Source organism: Monodelphis domestica, chromosome 3 (assembly GCF_027887165.1).
Source record: "Monodelphis domestica isolate mMonDom1 chromosome 3, mMonDom1.pri, whole genome shotgun sequence".
Lineage (NCBI taxonomy): Eukaryota > Metazoa > Chordata > Mammalia > Didelphimorphia > Didelphidae > Monodelphis > Monodelphis domestica.
Window position 1 is genome coordinate 168234906 of NC_077229.1, and position 16839 is coordinate 168251744.

General features: G+C 36.4%; 1 protein-coding gene across 2 annotated transcripts in view; it reads left to right on the forward strand.

Moving 5' to 3' along the window:
- The window catches only part of NCALD (neurocalcin delta), a 569529-nt gene that overhangs the window by 148325 nt on the left and 404365 nt on the right, over positions 1-16839 (forward strand). For both annotated transcript variants that reach the window (XM_056823245.1, XM_007488170.3), the window contains exon 2: positions 14205-14264. The gene's annotated coding sequence lies outside the window, so the exon portion shown is untranslated. The remainder of the gene's footprint in view (positions 1-14204; positions 14265-16839) is intronic.

Here is a 16839-nt window from a genome sequence, read left to right on the forward strand (position 1 = left end):
TGTAAATTAATATTATCCCTTTAAGCCAGAGAAAAGAAAACTTTTAGCAGCTTTTAACAATTAACAGTTTATAGAGGAGAGAAATATAGGAAAGAGGTAGAAAAAGAAAATTTCTCAATGTCTATACTAGTTATTCTATAACTCCCTATAATTACTACCTAAAACTGCCTATATCTACAAATAATTGCCTATAACTACCACTAATAACAACCACCCCACAAAGTTCCAACCTAATCCAACCCAATCAGTATTTAATCAACCCCAAATAGGTCTGTCAACAACCAGCCACCTTCCAAAAAGTTCAAGAAAAAAAACCAAACAAACAACTAACAACCCAAGCCAAAAGTCAAAAAACCAAAAGGCAAAAAGCCCCCTCAGTAAGCTCAGGTCTGCCTTTTATATTCCAGCAACTAAATGCCAACCACCAACTCAGGTTCAGCAGCCAAATTCCCTCAATTGCCAGCCCTAACTGTCAGCAACTGCAATCCTGACCAGCTGACCTGGCTGCCTTTTATATCCTTTTCTACCTCACTTCCTGTTTCTATGGTTTCTCCTTCCCATCTCTATGGTTTCTTCTTCCTATCTCTGTGGCTTCTACTTCCTGTCACTGTGGGCTGGTCAATCCCTAAACATCTCTATGGTAAGAGGACCTCCAGGTTCCCTATTAAATAAAAAAAAGTAGTAAAGAATTCCTTTTTAAAAACCCAGGGTTTATACCTTTTCCATTCTTAAATCCTGCACTTCTGTGGGCCTTAATTAAGGTCATGCAAGATGGTTGCTCCATAGGATGGAAGCAGGAATTTTTGGTGAACATTATTTTGCATCAGGATAGATGGTATCTGGTGAGAGAACTAGAAGCATGCTTCCAGAATATAGGCAAATAATTCCTGAAAATAAATAGAGCTGTCTCATAACTGAAATAGGCTGATCCTAGAAGTAATGAATGCCTAGTCACTGGAGGTCTTCCAGAAGAGGTTGGATAATAGTTGGCTGAGATTTTGTAAATGGGATTCTTCTTTTGGGTGGGTGATTGATTATAAGGGGTCCTTCAACTCTTAAGATCCCATGATTCTGAGAGTCCAGGTTGCTTTATGTTAGATTGGCTCTCTTTATTAGCATTTGAGAGACATTTTGGCTTGGTCAAAGCACTGAAAAATCTGTCAATTGCTTTTAAACATAAATTTTGCAATTAAATTTAGTATTTATTTTCCTAACTTTTTCCCTTTAGTTTCCCTTTAAGTATATAAGTACAACATCTGGCATTTTTCTTCCTAAGGACTATGGGAAAAATTTAGCCTTGATTAGGACCAGCACTTGACAGATTTTCTAGTTGTAATAATCTGTCTCCGCATCTGTAATTGAAGGCAGTTGTTGACTAAAAACTGCTATTTCGGGAGCAAGACTGTTCAGTGTTATTGAAAAATCCTCTGGAGAAGGAGCATGCCTTTTAAGGTAGTGGACATTCTTAAGATGCTCCATGGACTAAATCAAAATATATGGAGATGGGTGGAAATAGCCCTTTAAACCAATATTTTCTGATATGGGAATGCAGCAATGACACTTTTAGAGCACTAGAAAGATGAAAACCTTTGAAAATTTATCTTTCCTTATCTAGTAAATCCTTGAGCTAGTAGTGTTAGCTGTCTTTTTTATATTCCCCAATGCCTGACATTCCAATGGGCTATGAAATGGAGACTCCCTTTATCCTCAGTCTAACCATCACAGGCCATGGAGCCTTCTCTGGCTTTCTTTTGGACCCATCCCCTCCCCCCAATCACAGTTGAAAATTATGCTTTTTTTCTCTTTCTTTTTTTCCTCTCTCTCTTTCCTTCTTTTCTCCCTCTCTCCCCTTCCTCCTTCCCTTCCTTCCTTCCTCCTTCCCTCCCTCCCTCCCTCCCTCCCTTCCTTCCTTCCTTCCTTCCTTCCTTCCTTCCTTCCTTCCTTCTTTCCTTCCTTCCTTCCTTCCTTCCTTCCTTCCTTCCTTCCTTCCTTCCTTCCTTCCTTCCTTCCTTCCTTCCTTCCTTCCTTCCTTCCTTCCTTCCTTCCTTCCTTCCTTCCTTCCTTCCTTCCTTCCTTCCTTCCTTCCTTTCTTCTTTCCCTTTTTAAACATTTACCTTCTTAGTATCAGTTCTAAGATAGAAGAGGTGTAAGGGCTAGACAATCAGGATTAAGTGACTTGCCCAAGGTCATACAATTAGGAAGTATCTTGGGCCATATTTGAAACTAGGTCTTCCTACTCTAGGCACTCTATCTGTTCTGCTACCTAGCTGCCCTGAAGTATTTTTTTCTTAAATAATTCACATCAGTTTGCCATTCACCTCTCTTTCATATTAATTCTTAGGATCACAGATCTAGAACTGGAAGGTTCCTAGGAAGGCCCATAGCCAAGTAACCTCATTTTATAGATAAGGATACTGCAGCACTATTAAGAGACAGATCCAAGGTCACCCAATTAGTATCAGAGGTTTTTCATAATATTTACAGTACAGTTATTTGTGTGTTTTCTTTATCACTCCTATTAGAATGTAAACTCATTATAAACATTTTATGTGGCATGTTAAAGACAGAAGGTACTTTAGAAATCAAATAGTCTAAAATTCTCATTTTACAAATATGAGGAAATTGAAGTTGTGACTTGCCCTAGTTTCCATAGTATGTAGCAGTGCCAGAATTCTAATTTATGTCCACTTAGGACAAATTCAGGGCTACATTTGTCTTTGTATATTTGTGTGTCTAGCATAGAGCCTTGTAATTTTTCTGTATCACCTGTGATTTCGCTGGGATAGGGAACTCTCTGATTGCCACTTGATATGCAAGTTGTAGTTCGAAGTTTCCTGGGACACTGAGAAATAAAGTGATCTGCCTAGTGGACTTCAGCTGGAGGTATGTGAGTAAATGTTTAATAACTAGCTTTCCCTCTCCCGATTACAAAAAGACACAAGTTTAATATGTATTAGTACCTTTTTATCCATCATTTTCTTAAAGTCTAGACAATAAACAGTAATACAAGAAGCCCTTGACTTGCAACATTTGCTGATTTTAAATGCAGTATTAACTACTGAGATGCCTATCCACTATGCCACACTTAGCACAAATAGTATGTGCTTAATAAATGAATTAATCATAAGATAATCAGTTTGGAGATAGAAAGGGATTTCTAAGATCTTCTGGTCCAACACCTTCATTTTCTTGCTGAGGAAACTAAGACCCAGAGAGGTCTAAAGGTCTCTAAGTAGTAAGTAGGAAAAGTAGGATTTGGATCTAGGTCTTCTCCCTCTAAATTTAGCTCTTTTAACACTATAAAGTAAATTCTTTTAGAGTTGAATTAGACTGATTTTGTATCCTCTAGTTTTTATTCTTTGTCAGAAGGTGAAGAGACTTCCTTAGTTAAACTTAGCATTTCCTAAAATATCCTTTCTAGCTTGTTCCAGAATGAAAAAAGTTTCCCTTATTTTTGTTTTGTAAAATAAAATTTCTTCATAACTCAGCATGGTTCCCCCATCTCTTGTTTGAGAGGCTTTCAGAGCACAGTAGGAAATCTCGAATGGTAGGCATTGCACAGTTTGAAGTCCCAATAATGGTGCCAAGTTACATGTGGAGGCACATTTATGTAAGTGCTACCTCTTCTGGATTCAGGAAGAGATGCTAAAAAATTAGAGTGGGCCCCACTGACTATCCTGTGTTGCTGTGGATGGCACCAGTGCCTTCCAAAGCTGAAGTTATTTATCAGAATAACTCTTTGAAAACATTCTTGACTCTTGAAGATAAGAGCTGACTGAGCCCATGATGGGGGTCATTACCTCTGATATCCTTTAGCAGCAATGAGATTAAGGTGTACCTGTCATCATCACAGGAAGCTACTAGTAGTAGACTCAGAGCATAGGCAGGGGAGGATTAAAAAAAAAGAAAAGGAAAAGAAAGAAAAAAGGAAAAAAGAAAAAAGGGAAAGAGGAAAGAAAGAAGAGAAGGGGGGGAAAGAGGAGAGAGAAAAAATATGAAGTGGGAGGAAATAAGATTTATAAAAGAGGGAAACTATTGTTGTTCAGCCTTTTCTGACTCTGTGACCTTATTTGGGGTTTTCTTTGCAAAGGTACTGAAGTAGTTTGCTATTTCCTTCTCCAGCTCATTTTACAGAAGAAAAAACTGAAGCAAACAGGACTAATTAACTTGGTCCAGGTCACACAACAAGTAAGTGTCTGAGGCCAAATTTGAACTTGGGATGATGAGTCTTCCTGACTTCAGGCCCAGTACTCTATCCACTGTGCCACCTGTGGTAAAGATCCTTTCTCCTCTTCCATATCTCCATTGTCTTGGTCAGAGCAAGGAAAGTAGGAAAGTAATTCAGGTCATGATTCTAAGTAAGAAGAAGAAGAAAGAGAAGAGGATAATGTCCTACTAGATTTCTCTATTAAGCAAATTCATGGGAAAGATAAGAGATATGATTTGCTTTGCCTAAGAACTCTCCACAAATTACCTTCTTTAAACAGGAAATGAGGATCTTAATATACAACTTCTCTCTTACCCTCAAATTTCCATTTTCTCATGATCCTTTGGATTTTCCTTGCCAGTATGGTCCAACTTAGACACACAAAATGGTAGTAAAGAGCTGACTGTTTTAATAAACTAGATAAGCCTTTTAAAAAAAGACTAATACTTCTGGTATGAAGGCTTGCCAAACTGCTTATCAGCTTTTCTCCTTTAGTGTCCATTTGTCACTCAGCTCTCACCTGTGGCTCCAAGAAGCTATAGCATATACAGTGGTCATACTCTCGTAACAGTCTTGGCAGGTGGGCTAACAAGGTTGAGGATAACTGATCAGCATCAAACCCTTTGGTGAGTCAGGGAGGTATCAACCCCAGGAATATGAAGATTTCTCCTAGCAGAATGATGGATGAGAACAATTTGTTCCAGGAGCCAGGTATTGTGATGTACTTAGAGCTTGGTTAGACTTCAGAGAACTATGGTCATCCACTACATCCAGGGCCATCACTATCTTCTTGGCTTTTGCCTTGCCACTGAACTTGGATGGCTCTGGAAGAGAGCATGAGACCTATGACTTTTTGTAAGTCTAACTCAATTAAGTCTAATTCATGTTTCAGTCAAAAGACATGATCAGTGATGCCATTTTGGACCTCTTTGAGTAGGAAAGACAACCAAACAAACAAAGGAGGGAGCTTCAGTAGCCCACATGGTTATAGCTCATACCCTGGGGCCATGCTAATTGTCAGTTGATAAAACATTTATTAAGGGAGGCTAAATTCTAGGCACCTAATCTCTAGGATAAGTGCTGAGGACACCAAGAGAGGCAAAAGACAGGTCTTCCCCATGAAGGAACTCACAACTAAATGAGGGGAAATAGCATCTAAAAAGAAACTGATAGGGCAACTAGGTGGCACATGGGTAGAAAGCTAGATCTGGAGTTGTGAAGTCAGGTCCAAATATGACCTCAGTCATTCCTAGCTATGTGACCCTGGGTAAGTCCTCACCATTCTTCTGCCTTAGAATCAATATTGATTCTAAGGCAGAAAATATGGGTTAAAAAACCCCAAAAACTGAAAGGTGGGGGAAGGGTTCCTAGGGAGGGTTGAGATGAAGTCCAAGAAAGGTGCTGTTGAGTGAGAAATGAAGAGATAGCTGCCCTGAGCACCCTCCTTAAATGGAAGATCTGAGAGGAGCTGCCTACTATCATGACTCCATCCTCTCCAATCTGGGAAAGAAAAGGTCTCAGAAGGAGGTACTGAGGAAATGTGAATTTCAGGGTTGGTGTAATATTATAGTATGATGAGATTCCTGAGAGCAGAATAAATTCCAGAGAAATTCAGTTAAGCACACAGAAATAAAGAGAAAGATGCCTTGGGAGCCTTCCTTAAATGGAGAATCGAGAAGGAGCTCTCCCCTTTCCACTCTTCACTCTTTCAAATCATTAAATGAAATCTGATAACACTGTATGAGAGGTGTGTGACATATAGCAAGTCCTGTCACCATGGATATCCTGGTCCTTCCTTTCCCCTATCATGTCACTTTTGCAAAGGAAGAGTCAACAGATAATGGCTCAAAGACTCCATTCATTGCCCCTGTGACTTCACTCTTTTCTAGCTACTGTGCCCCTTTATATGTTGGCTCTCCCTATTAGAATGTAAGCTCTTTAAGGGTAAGAACTGCCTCATTTCTATTTGTATAGCTCTCCAGTTATTTCCCCAATTGCCACTAGGATTGTTAAATTGGATCCCCAAAGGGATGACTATTTCCCTCCTCATGGATCTCGGAATAACCCTGAAGAATCAGGATGATCTAGTGTTGTTCACAACTCCCTATCCAGTGGTTCCTCACTGACTACCAACCTACATCTATTCCCAACTCCCCATTCCCATGTCCTCCATTCTAGTGAGGACCTTCTTTCCCTCTGATTTATACTACTCCAATAACATTCTCATTTATCTCTCTTTCTCCACTGTCTCCCATTTGTAGTCATACAAACTTCCAAACTGAGATCCTTCAAACATAGTTTGGGGCAAGTTAACAGGAAAAATAATTTCTCTGAGTTCATGTGGTAACTGCTGCCAAATATATATTTACCAAAACACAAATCAGAGGAATAAAAACCTAGGCTTTATTATTATGTTCAACCTTAGGTTCAAGCCTCAAAGAAAACCTGAACCCCAATTAAGACTAACAAGGCTTCATCTGGGCAAAATTGTGTCAGAGTTACAGAAATAATCCTTTTATGTATTGCACTCTTGTACATTCCTCTAGGCCATAAAAGTTGAAGTGAAGATAGATCGATATCCTATCCTTCAAGGTTGCAAAAGTTGAACTAACTTAAACAGTCATCATCTCAATATCTCCCCCAAAGGAAACAAATCTTGTCAAACAAACTATTGGTAAATTAAGTCACATTACAGATTAAACTACAGTTAGAGGATTTAAAAATAGGCTGACTGAGGAGGTGGATTTATACAACACCCAGGAGTCAAGGACAGTTGAGAATCTTCCTTTGGCTTCTTATCTAAGGAACCGTTCAAGTTCAAAGTGAATTTCTATATCCCATGAGACAGGTTTTGGTCAGGTGAGGCTAATATTGACAGATTTTTAGTTAACCAAAATTTGCAGGAGGGATGGCCCTGAGTCCCAAATGATAAAAGGAAATTAAAAACTTCCCATAATAATCATATTGCTTCCCTATTCAAGAAGCTTTCCACTTGCCACTAGGATAAAGTAGGGAACCTTTCCCCCCCCCCCTAGTATTTAAAGCCTCCCACAATTTGACTCTTACCTGTTTTTCCAGACATTTCATATTATCACCCTTATTATGAACTCTGTGTTTCAGGAAAATTGGCTTACTTGTTCTTCCCTAGATATTGCATATTCTGCCTCTAACTCCTGGGTCTGGGTCCAGGCTGTGTTTTCCTTGTATAAAATGCTTTCCCTCTTTACCCTTGCTTCTTAGAATTCCTTACTTCCTGCAAGGCTCGCTCAAGTAATTCCTACTGCTTTTCTCTTTTCTCTATTCCTCCAAATGCCAGGGCTCCACCACCCCCTACATCCTCCAAATTATCTTTCATGTACTTCATTTATATTTTGTATTAATATTTATCTGTGCAAATTTTTTCTCCCCTTACTCCATTATAATATAAACTCCTTGAAATCAGGGATTGTGTTTATTTTTGCCTTTGCATGCCTAGCAGTAGTGTCTCACACTTAATGGATATTGATTTCATATAGATTTGAAATCAATTATACCAGTCTTTATGACATGAAAGTCAGCATGGACTAATCTATAGAGCCAACCTTGGAGCCAGGAATACCTGGGATTAAATCCTGCTTCTCTCATTTATCTCTAGGACCCTTATAGATCACCTAACTTAGGTGATGCCTGTGACACTAAGTTTCTCATTTCCTTTCAGGAATCTATCTAAAACTGTACATTACAGGAATGCAGGTCCACATTGGAAGAGGGAATTTCTTCATTAGGGAGATCTGTATAGCAATAAAATCACACACACAAATTAGCCCTTAATTTCATGCTGCTTTGTATTGTTCATATTTGCCTTTTCTAGTCTTAAGAGGACAGGTATCATGCATTTATGCCTTTTTATTTATTGTCGCAAGTTGAGATGCCCTCTTTCCCTTACCACCTTCCCCTAACTGAGGCCATCTAGACCCCACAGTCAATGCCTAGGTCCAAATAGCCTCTAGCAGAAGCCCTTCTGGCTGGAACCTTCCTGTCAATACTTTTTTTCTCCTTCCTTCTTGTCTGGACACTCATTCCTACTCCTTTGGGAGAGAAGCTAAAACCACTAAAATAAAACTAAAACTACTGCTTCACTTCCATGGTGGTAGTCCAGAACCCTTCAGATGACCCCCCTGAAGAGTCAATATAACTACTCATAAGGAATCCAACAGCTACAATTCTGTCAAGACAGAGAATCATCATGACACTTGAAAGTCCCTTCAACCTTGATGTGCCCTGCTTCTATGCCCTTCAGACCCTTGGATACTGTCATTTGACTCAGGATACACTCTACTGATGGCTAAACCTTGCCATTTGCCCTGTCCCTCAAGACTTCTAGACCTTTTAAAATGTTCTTATTCGAAGGAATGATGAATATGATGATTTCAGAAAGAGCTGGAAAGACCTAGGTGAACTGATACAGAGTGAAATGAGGAGAACCAGGAGAACATCGTACAGGGTAACAGCAATATTGTGGAACAATCAAATGTGTTAGACTTTGCTACTAACAGCAATAAAATGATCCAGGATAATTCTGAGGGATTTACGAAAAAGAATGCTATGCATCTAAGAGAAATAACTGTTGGAAAAGAAATGCAGATAAAAACATATGATTTATGACTTCTTTATTTGGGAATAAGATTTAGGGTTTTGGTTTTATAAAATTATTCTCTTATAAAAATGAATAATATAGAAATATATTTTGAGTGATAATATATGTATGACCCAGATTGAATTGTTTATCAACTCTGGAAGGGGGGAGGGTAAAGGGGAGGGAGACAACATGAATCATATAACTTTGTAAAACTTATGTGTAAATTTGCTATTGGAATAAAATTAAGATAAATTTTTTAAATTAAAAAATGTTCTTATTCAAATTTTTGAGTCTGTAATGACCCAGCAAACAGGTAGAAGTTTTTCCATGATGATGTTGCAGTTACTGCACAGCTCATCTGTCAAATTCTCAAGGATATTTTTGGATTTTTATTTATAGTTCAGAGATTTATCATCTGTTAGTTTATAAAGGATGGCAAGCATCTAATGTGGATTTTTGTCCATTTAATTGTGTCTAAGTAATTTGCGGGTGCTAAGTTTTTGCAACTTGCAGTGATATGGTGAACAGTTTCTCTTGCAAAATTTTCATTGATTAAGAAGTCAGATATTAAGGATGACCTTTTGAAGTTTCAGGAAGCAATGACATTGTCTTATACTGTCACAACTCTCTCCATTTCTATATGCTTTATATTATATTGGTAATCAATCAATCAGTCAACTTTTATTAAGTGCAGGATCCCATGATAACTACTTGTTACTATTATTAGGATTATCTCACAGTCCTGGAACAATTCATCATCATGCTATTAAACATATGTTTAAAATCATTATTGATTAAAGAAATACACATCAAAACAACTCTGCGATATCTCATACCTATCAGATTGACTAATATGATAAAAGGTCAAAATGACAAATGTTGGAAAATATGATCGCTTATACAATGTTGGTAGAACTGTGAACTGATCCAACCATTTTGGAGAGTAACCTGGAATTATGCTCAAAGAGTTATAAAACTGTAGTATACCGTTTGACCCAGCATACCACTATTAGATTTATTTCCTAAGATGAACAGAGAAAAGGGAAAAGAACCTATATGTTCTAAAATATTTATATCTGTTCTCTTTGTGATGGCAAAGAACTGGAGATTAAAAGGATGCCTATCAGTTGGAGAATGACTAAACAAGCTGTAGCATATGGTTTTTGATGAAATACTGCTGTGCCATAAGAAATGATGGGCAGGGTAATAAAAAAAATAGAACCTACATGAAATTGTGAATGGTGAAAAGAGTAGAACCAAGAAAGCTTTATATATAGCAACTGAAATACTGTTTGAAGAATGATTTATTTATGTACTTCCAGAGAAAGAACTGATAAATAGAAATATGTGAGACAGTTTTATTTATATCTATATATTTTGTCCTTGAATGATGGCTTCTCTAATGTGGAGAGGGAGAGAATGAGGTAGGGAGATAACATGAGAACTTTAATGTAACAAATAAATAAATATATATATTACATATATATACACACATATATATGGCCACAAATATACATTATTTAGTGTTCTATGAGTCCACAGGTGAATAAAGTAATAGTATTTTATAATTTTTTTAAAAAGGATGTACTACAATCTTCTCTAGAATCTTCTCTTGACTCTCTACCACACCGCAACAAATTCTTCATCCTGGAAGTTCATACTCCTGAAACCCCTTCCTCTGATTGTCTGGATTCTCCTCAAGTTTCCATTTAAAGGAAAGCACCCAGGCCAGTCAAATCATCATTCTTTTGTAGGCTCCTCCTGCCTCTAGGAATTTTGTTGAATCTCTTTTGACTAGGGTGCCTTCTTTTATCCCCTTTGCCAGCATTTAGATTTCTTTTATGTGATGTCTAACATCATTAGAAAGTAATCTCAGGGACAGCTAGGTGGCTCATTGGATTGAGAGTCAGACCTGGAGACAGGAGGTCCTAGGTTCAAATTTGGATTTAGATACTTCTTTTTTGTGTGACTCTGGGCAAGCTACTGAAACTCAGTTGCCTATCCCTTATAGCTCCTCTGACTTGGAACTAATACTCAGTATCAGTTCTAAGGAAGAAGATAAAGTGTTTTTTTTAAAGGAAAGTTAACTACTTGAAGACAGTGTATGCATATGTTTTTAATTCTAGTGTTTAGCACAGAGCTTGTTGCTATGCTTTAAAATTTTGGAGGAATAATAATAATAATAATAATAATAATAATAAATACCATTTATATAGCACCTGCTATGTGTCAGGCACTGTGCTAAGGACTTTACAAGGTAGATGCTATTATTATCTCCATTTTACAGTAGAGGGGACTGAGGCCAAAAGAAGTTTAGCAACTTACCCAAGGTCATACAGCTAGGAAGGTGCTACGAGGCAGGATTTGAACTCAGGTCATATTGATTCCAAGTCCAGCATTCTATGTACATTGTGGTGCCCCTTCCTCTTCTGAATCTCTGCATTTGAGAACTTTTCACTTTGTGCAACAATATATTTTGCATAGTTGCTATGATTATTTGATATAGTGACATTTATTTAAAAACATTTTTTTAAATAAATGAATGATACATCTGGGAAATCATGGCCAAAAGTTTGTTCTCAGGTAATGGCTCATTGTGATACAATTTATTGATTGAGTTCTTCAGGAAATTTGCAAGTCTATATTGTTAGTACAGGGATTTGTCATTCTCATTTCATGAAAGCTAACAAGTTTCCAATGGGTAATTGTAGCAATCAGATAATATCTTTGTAGGTATTCAGTAGGTACGCACTTTGACACCTTGCACTGATGTATTATATAATCTTTCTCATCTCCTTGTATAAGCAACACTTCTTATAATCAACTTTTAAGTCAGGGCATTTTAAGGATAACTTTCCTATAATTTCTGATGATGTTGATATGATACTCAATTGCCATCACAAACTGCTCTATTTCCACCAACAAATCCACCATACCCATCTATTTGTTTAGTCCTTTGTTGAAATACTTACTGCTGATTGAGTTCATGCCAATATCAGCAATGGAAAGCCTTTTGATTCCATCCAACCTTTACAGTTTCTTGGCAATAGTGAGATCTGCTTGTCCCCAAAGTAGATCTGGATTTTTGACCTGCTTAACACATTCTTTCAGAATGTTCATTAGTTCTTTCTCCTTTTTGGTAAGGACATGTTACTCTATAGTTTCTTCATAGTTTCAGACCCTGTATTTGGTAATATTGTAAAAGACTTTTGTTAAGATGATTTCTAAATGCTATTGTTTATTTTATAGATCAAAAACAATACACTAAGACCCATATATTGTAGGTGCTAATGACTTTTAACATGTTTGTCCCATTCAGCTTTGATGTTAGGAAACCAACAGATTTCTTATAACATTTAGCTATAGCTTACTCCTTATTTCTTTCTATACACTGTGACTTGCCTAGGGGAGAACAAGGTTTTTATATGCATCACCTTCATATATTATTCAATGTAATCTCTGGATTCAAGCTTGAAGCCTTCAGTTTCTATCTTTCCTTGGAATACATTAAAAATTGTACATGTATTGAATTCAGATGACATTTTCTATCACTGGAGAGAATCAGAAAATAGGAGCTATTAAATGTGATTTTTTGTGTTGCCACATAACTTGATAACACCTATGCTCATTAAGTGGTTAATAAGATGTATTGATTTGACTGCCTTTAGTTCTATTAAGGCAATATTAGAATGGATTTAAGAGTAGGCAGAACAAGAAAGAGCTTAAACTGTCTTTTTGAAAAAGTTTCTATCAATTGTCCTTTACATTATTTGTGTTTTAAATAGAAACTAGTTTTGCACATGGATATTAATACTGAGTGCAGAACAGAGTTTAAGACTTTGCATGGTTAACAAAGTTTAAATGTTACGGGGCTATCAAAATAGCTTCTTTATTACTGAATTTATAGTAAGTTGCTTTGAACAACTCTAGGTTGTTGTTGCCACTGTTTTTAGTACATCCTTTTTGCTTCTCAGACAATATATTGTTTTAAAAAAAATAGAATTTTTAAATTGTATAAGTTATGACTGTTTTGCATAAATTATACAATACAAAATTAGCTTATATTTGATATTCTCAGTTTTTGTTAATAGATTGATACCTTATATTGAGAAAGGAGTTATCAGGTTTATATATGAGAGCAAACTAATAAGGGACCTTGTTATTTATTTATAAAGCATTGTAATGCATTTGAACCACTGCTTTTCACTTTACAGAGTTTCAATAACCTCCACTGAAGTAGTGATTCTATTGTATAGTATATGAATCATAAACAAACTTTCTGCTTTTCATTTGATTCAAATTGTATTTGTTTCTTGTGTCCACATCAATGACCAGAATTTTCAATTTCCTTCTTTAGGGGCTATTTTGTACCTCTGATTTTTTTGATTTCTCAGGACTCTATAGTAAAGTTTTTTATTTGTATTGAATTGTTTTTGCTGTTGTCTTTTGTGCTGCTTAGATTCCTTGTGTCTCCTTTAATTAATTTCTAATTAAAGGAATTTAAAATTTTGGATATGCTATTGTTTTCTCTACTCCCTTCCTTAGATTTCATTTTTGTTGCCTTTAATTTTTCAATATTTTTATTTTGTTTATTTTTTTCCTGTATGTAACAACTAGATGCCATCCCTATCCCAATTATAATCATCATAGAAATGTGACATGGGCTATATGGTAAAAAGACAAATATACACACATGTGTTTGTGTGTCTTAACAACTAAAGAGCCCCCATTTGGGCTTTTATATACTATAAATGATTCAGAATTATCTATCCAAAGCACCATTCTCTTTGTTCTAGTTTGATAATCTTCCTTCTCCCCTTCTAGTCATTGCATGTCCTGGGATTTCTAGTTGTGCCACTGCTTTCATTGTATGTACTTTGACTTTTTTTCTGAGGAAATCTAACGCCTGCTTTATTAGCATTGGCTTAATTTTGCAGGTCCCACTGAAGGAGGAATTCTTTTAAATCTTCTGTATGAATCAGGAGATGAGTTGGGAATTTGGAAGTGGAAGAACTGATTCTAAATATTCTATCATTATTGGAGAAGCAAGTGGCTCAGTGGATAGAGTACCAGAGTCAGGAAGATTTCAAGTCTGGCCTTGGACATTTACTAGCTATGTGACCCTGAGCAAGTCACAACCCTTTTGGCCTTAGTTTCCTCATCTGTAAAATAAGACGGAGAAGGAAATGGCAAACCACCCAATATCTTTGCCAAGAAAACCCCAAATGTGGTCATGAAGGGTCAGACATGACTGATACAACCCAACAACAACAAAAATCCTGTAATCTTGCAAGCAAAACCAAGAACAATCAGTATTTCTTACCATTCATTAATATTAGTTGTTGATAAGCTAAAATTTGCATTTTTTTTATTTAACAGAGGAGTTCATTCTGACTTGTGGAAGCTACAGTGTGTTGTAATCCAATCACCAGTAGACAGGTAAGTAATAGTACTAATTTCTCTACTGATTTTGTCCATTTGTTTTTTGTTTGTTTGTTTGTTTGTTTTTACTGAAGAGCTCAGCTACTTCTACATTTTTGTATTTATCTGGACCTCTTAAGGAGGCAGGCCTAATTATCTCTAATTTTCAAATGGAGAAACTGAGGCATAGAATGGTTAATGTGTTAGCCTGTCATTAGTGGGAAATGGCAGTTCAAGACTGTTCAGTCTTCCTTTACTAGATATACTATATAGCATAGCTCAGAAAGCTACTGTTGTTACAATAATTGGAATCTAAATTACAAGGAGTTATGAAGTGAGAAATGAGAAAATAGAGTCAATAATTTCAGATGAATTTTCAAGGAGTTTGGCTATGAAAGAGTAAAAGTGATCATTTGAAGGGATGGCAGTGTCAATGGAATACATTTTAAGAATGAGGGACACCTGGGAATGCCTATAATATGTTCTCTGGAACCAAGACTAGCTATGAGGAACAATCTTTAATTGATATTTAAATTTACATTGTTTAGTCATTGCCAATATTATTCTGATTCTGCTGTTTTTTGCTCTGCATCATTTGGACAGTTGTCTCTGTGTTTCTCCGAATTCTGTATATTTATCTTTTTTTGATTACAATTATATTCCATTACTTCTGTGTATCACAATTGTATTAACTTTTCCTTAAATGATTAGCATCCACTTTTTTCTTTCCTTATGTTTGCCTTTTACTACTAAAAATGATGACTATTCTGAATATTTTGATGTTTATGTGACCTCTTTTCTTTCTTTCCTTTTTTAAAACCTTATCTTCTGTTTTAGAATCAATATTGTATATTCATTTCAAGGCAGAAGAGCAGCAAGGGTTAGGCAATGGGGATTAAGCTAAGACTGATTCACAATAAAGTGAATCATATGTTAAAAAAAAACACAACTGGGAAGTATCTGAGGTCTGATCTGAAACAAGAACCTCCCATCTCTAAGCTTGGCTCTCAATCCACTGAGCCATCTAGCCATCCAGTATCTTTTCTGTCTTTGATGCCAATGTGTGATTATTGGGTTAAAGAGGATGAAAAGGATAGTCCATTATTTTGTATGATTTCAAATTGTTTTCCATTGCCATTACTGTTAGACTGTTTGACAGTTCCACAATAGTGTCTTGTGTTCCCAGCATCCCTTCCACTTCAACTACATCTTCCTTTTGTCATATTTGCCAATTTGATGGATGTGAGATGGCACCTTAGAGTTATTTTACTTACATTTCTGGTGACATATAGCTTGTTCCAAGAGGACTGAGATAATCTTGGGCACAGGTTGAATATAATTATCAGCCTAAGAACTTTCTATCAGTTAAAGTGATATGACTTTACCGCTGCTGGGTACACCAAAGAGATGATAAGGAAAAAAAAAACTTAGTACAAAAATATTTATAGCTGTGTTCTTTGTGGTGGCAAAAAAAATTGGAAAATGAGGGGATGCCCTTCAATTGGGGAATAGCTGAACAAATTGTGGTATCTGTTGGTGATGGAATACTATTATGCTAAAGGGAATAATGAACTGGAGGAATTCCATGTGAACTGGAAAGATTTCCAGGAATTGATGCAGAGTGAAAGGAGCAGAACCAGGAGAACATTGTATACAGAGACTGATACATTGTGGTACAATCGAATGTAATGGACTTCTCTACTAGCAGCAATGCAATGATCCAGGACAATTCTGAGGACTTATAAGAAAGAATGCTATCCACATCCAAAGAAAGAACTGTGGGAGTAGAAACACAGAAGAAAAAAACATTTCCTTGATCACATGGTTCAATGGGGACGTGATTGGGGATGTAGATTTTAAATGATCACCCTAGTGCAAATATCAATAATATGGAAATAGGTTTTGAATAATGATACATGTATAACCTAATGGATTTGTTTGTCAGCTCTGGGAGGGGTGAGGTGGAAATCATGAATCATGTAACCCTGGGAAAATGTTCTAAAAAAAAAAGTGATATGATTTGCTCAGGGACACTCAGCTAGAAAATGTCTAAGACTAAATTTAAACTCAGTTCTTTCTGATTTCAAGTCCAGAACTCTATCCACTATGCCACCAATTGCCTATATTGGCAGTGAACCCTCCAAACCTAAATATGTATAATGGTAATATTGTACTAGTGATATATATATATGTACATACACATATATATATATTATATAAAAAATATATATAGCCTCTTACAAATTTCCTCTATCTTGGTATATTTCAGACCTGGAACTAATTGGCATGGCTGAGTTCAAGGGGTAGAGTCTACTTCGCTCTAATAATTTCCTTCTAAGGCAGATACATTTTAGAAAGATATTGGAGTATTCAGAAAATGTGGTATCTAGTCTCTATTAAACCTCTTTACTTGTGTAACCTTCTGCTCAAAGACCATTTACATAAGACTTCTCATTGGTAGATATTGATTATTTAATACTCTTGGCTTTTGTGATAGGTAGAATTGGGAGAGGTTGAGAGAAGAGAGATCCTAGTTTTCTGGCTTCTAACTTTGGGGCAAGAGACATGTAGTTTCAGAGATTCTTTAGGGAGA